This window comes from Cupressus sempervirens, chromosome 5, assembly GCF_028749045.1.
Source record: "Cupressus sempervirens isolate cs-2001-9-10 chromosome 5, ASM2874904v1, whole genome shotgun sequence".
In the NCBI taxonomy this organism is placed as follows: domain Eukaryota; kingdom Viridiplantae; phylum Streptophyta; class Pinopsida; order Cupressales; family Cupressaceae; genus Cupressus; species Cupressus sempervirens.
In genome coordinates this window covers 1,004,956,678-1,004,960,847 of record NC_143122.1, presented here as the reverse complement: position 1 = coordinate 1,004,960,847, position 4,170 = coordinate 1,004,956,678, and the positions used below count along the sequence as shown (strand labels likewise).

General features: G+C 40.9%; 1 pseudogene; it reads left to right on the top strand.

Annotated features, from left to right (window-relative positions):
- Positions 1–286: 286 nt before the first annotated feature.
- LOC149559321 (subtilisin-like protease SBT1.7 pseudogene) lies at positions 287–2,593 on the top strand (annotated as a pseudogene).
- The last annotated feature ends 1,577 nt before the right edge of the window (positions 2,594–4,170 follow it).

The window sequence follows — 4,170 nt, the reverse complement described above, 5'->3', positions numbered from 1 at the left end:
GATGGCATATATTCACTTTCCAAGAGAATAACGACAAGGCTAATAATTTATTTATTTTCTATTGTCCGTGGAACTTTTCCTCGGCGAACAATTCCGTTTCAAATGTTACCGGTGAATTATAAAACTGCCATCGATTGTACCGAGTCGACCTTATTGTTTTCGTCGAATAAATATCTATCGGCCTGCAAACAACTTTCTATATTCCCTATAAAAATCCTCAAATTCATTCTCAATCCATCGAACAGTTTGCCTTTTTCTTTCTGTTATAAATTTCTGCTTGGCAACAATGGAAAATTTATGGTTTGGTACCTTCATTCTCGCATTCCTCGCTGTATCGGCGACGTCGTCGTTGGGTAAAACGGAAGATACATATGCCAGAAAGCCGTATATTGTTCATATGGTAAAGACCATGAAACCCCAACATTTCGATCTACACCAGCACTGGTACGCTTCATTGCTCAGCCAGGCCACGCAACCTGACAATGAGATGTTATACACATATCACACTCTCTTGCACGGCTTTGCTGCCAGCCTGAGCAGTGCAGAGGCCGAAGCCATGGAAGGCATGGAAGGCTGCGTGGCCGTAATTCCCACATCCTTCACTAAAATTGGCACCACTCACACCCCTGAATTTCTTGGCCTCGCCTCCTCCACTGGAGGGCTCTGGTCGCAGTACTCTGCATATGGCCAAGATATCATCGTGGGCATGATCGACACCGGAATATGGCCTGAAAGCAAGAGTTTCAGCGATGAAGGCCTCGGACCCGTTCCCTCCAGATGGAATGGCACTTGCGAAAGCGGAGAAAGGTTCAATTCCTCTCACTGCAACAGAAAAATCATTGGAGCTCGATACTACTACAAAGGCTATGAGCAGTACGCAACTCCCATTAATCAAACAACAGAATACAAATCTCCGAGGGACCGCATGGGCCACGGCACACATACAGCTTCCACTGTAGCCGGAGCTTCCGTAGCTGGTGTCAATTTCATGGGCTTCGCCAAAGGGACGGCCAGAGGGATGGCCCCTCGTGCCAGGCTAGCCATCTACAAAGCCTGCTGGGAAAACTACTGCTACGACATAGACACGGTTGCCGCTATGGACCAGGCTGTTGCTGATGGCGTCGACATCATTTCCATCTCTATTCATTCCTCGGACGATCTGCCATTTGACCAGGACGTCAGAGGAATCGCCGCCTTTGGGGCCATGGAGAAGGGTGTTTTTGTTTCGGCAATTGCAGGAAACTTTGGGCCATTTGCATCTACTCTGAGTAACACGGCGCCGTGGATGACAACCGTGGGTGCGAGCAGCATCGACAGAGATTTCCCTGCGTCTGTTGTCGTTGGCAATGGTGAGATCTATGAAGGCCAATCTACCTATGTCCCAGTAAACGGAACTTTGCAAGGTCCTCTTCCACTGGTTTATATGTCCACTAGCAATAGCTCAAGGCGTTGCCTCGGTGGAAGCCTTGATCCCAATCTGGTGAAGGGTAAGATAGTCGTGTGCGATCAGCTTCTATTCTCCAACAACGTCGATGAGAACGGCGGTAGAGGGAAGGTTAAAGTTGTGGCAGAAGCAGGGGGCGCAGGAGTGGTTGTTGCGAATGAAAGGCTGCTTGGGGACCAGCAGCAAATTATGGACAATTTTAGTCTGCCTGTCATCACGGTTAGTTTTACCTTCGGAGAGAAAATCAAAGCCTACATCAACAGCACTACTGCGGATAATGCAGCCGTTGCCGCCTTGAACATCACAGGCTCAACTGTTGTAGGAAATTACCAGACATCAATTGCTCCAATGGTAGCTGCGTTTTCTTCAAGGGGCCCGAGCAAAGGGTATACACACATCCTCAAGCCCGACATGATTGCGCCCGGCGTGAATATAGTGGCTGCATATACCGGAGATGTTGCGGACTATGAGTTCGATTCGGGGACATCCATGGCGTGTCCTCACGTTAGCGGGGTTGCAGCTCTGATGAAAAGTATACATCCGACGTGGAGCCCTGCCGCTATAAAGTCTGCCCTCATGACGTCTTCCTACACTGCTGATAACGCCGGGCAGCCCATAAGGGATTCATTTGGTATGGAACCCGCCAACGCCTTTGCAATCGGTGCAGGCCATATTGATCCAAAAGCTGCGGTAGATCCTGGACTCGTTTACGACATGGCACCTCAAGACTACGTCAACTTCCTCTGCTCTCTCAACTATACGGAAGAAAAAATCGCTCTCCTCACAAAAGAGAGAGTTTTCTGTCCCAATTCCACATTAGAAGCAGGCGATCTCAACTATCCATCCTTCTCCGTGGTGTTTCAGTCCGGCAGTAAATTGGTTCAGGTGAAGAGGAGAAGAGTCACTTATGTGGGTTCAGAAGCTCCTGCAGTTTATCAAGTGACTGTGAAGAACCCTCGTAGAGTAAGTATAAGCGTGGAACCAAAGAAATTAGTTTTTGGAAAGCTGAATGACACCATGAGCTATAGTGTAACCTTCCGAACAAATTTAACTTCCAGTGATGTGAAAACTGGATTTGGAGAGATAGCGTGGAAGTGTATCCAAGGTGGGACACAGCTTGTTCGTAGCCCTGTTGCCATTATATGGTAATTTCGCTCTAAAATTCTCAGTATCTTGTTTCTCATTAATGTTTTTGTCTTGTTGAGTATGTGACTCTCAGTAGTGGAAGATGTTGATAAGGCTATTGAAAAATAAAGAGTTTTTGTCTTGTTGAATATGTGACTCTCAGTAGTGGAAGATGTTGATAAGGCTATTGAAAAATAAAGATTCATTCCTAGTTGAATTCTTAAGGGGAATTTGGAGAATGTGATCTTAATAATAATGTCCTATTTTAATTATTTGTACATTAACAAAAATATTCACTCCTATGAAAAAAACTACTCATACACGTAAGAAAAAATTAAACCTTGGACACTCCACACCCTTCGATAATTGACTTGACAATAATGAATTATATAGAACAATGAGTTAGTATTGTTTAGATTATATATCTTAGACTATATTGAAATTTTATTCAAGTGAGCACTTCACAATTTGAACAATTATGCACATGTAAATGATTTGAAGTGATATATCACCAACTCCAACCTAGAGTGACTTCTAACCATGATAATTGCAATTAAAAACAATATAAGGTCTCACACTTCTAAAATGACAACATAAACTCAACTCTAACTTAATTTGAAAATAAACTTCATCGTGATTTCATATAATGCCCACCAAAACCTTAGAATGTTCTCTATGAATATTCTTGAAGGGTTGCAAATAGGTTAACATACCTCATTTATTGTTGTATTCCTTGAATCTCTTCTATTAATTAATTAATTAAATTTTCAAGATATTATTTAAATTTTTGAACCACTTCATTAATTATTACACCCCATTTCTTCATTTTTATTTTTTGAAGGGAGCGGGGGTATGGGGTCTATTACACAACATGCTTCCAATTTAAGTTTGTATTTTAGGTTACGTGAATGGATGAAAAAAAATATTTTTCTAAAAAATTTATTAAATATATGTAATTACCAAAATAACACAAGTCATTCTATTACTAATTGTAAAAAAAAGTAAAGTTTATTGACTAATTGAGAGGAACATAAAGTATATAGCATTTAGTGCAATTAACTTCCTTTGACTATATTGAAGAAAAGAAAACCCCTCCTCAAAAAAGAGAAATTTTTATATTCAAAGTCAACTTTAGAAGAATGTGATCTCAAATATCCATTCTTGTCCATGTTGTTTGAGTTGGGTAGTAAATTGGTTAGGTGAAGAGGTGAAGTGTGACTTTTGTGGTTATAGAAGCTCCTGCAATTTATCAAGTGATTGTGAAGAAACCCCATGGACTAAGAATAAGCATGGTACCATAGAAATTAGTTTTTAAAAAATTGAATGACACCATTAGCTATATTGTAACCTTTCGAAAAAATATAACTTCTAATGATGTAAAAGTAAGATTTAGAGAGATATCATGGAAGTGTATCTAGGGTGGGACATAGCTTGTTCATAGCCTTATTGCCATTATACAATAATTTCTCTCTAATTCACTACTACATAGAGGTGGGGTTAAATATGATTATAGCTCAACAAATGTTGAGTTAATTGTCTTTAGTTGAGATGGAATAAGAGTTTTTTTATTTTTATCAATATTTTCTTGAGGTTCAGAGAAT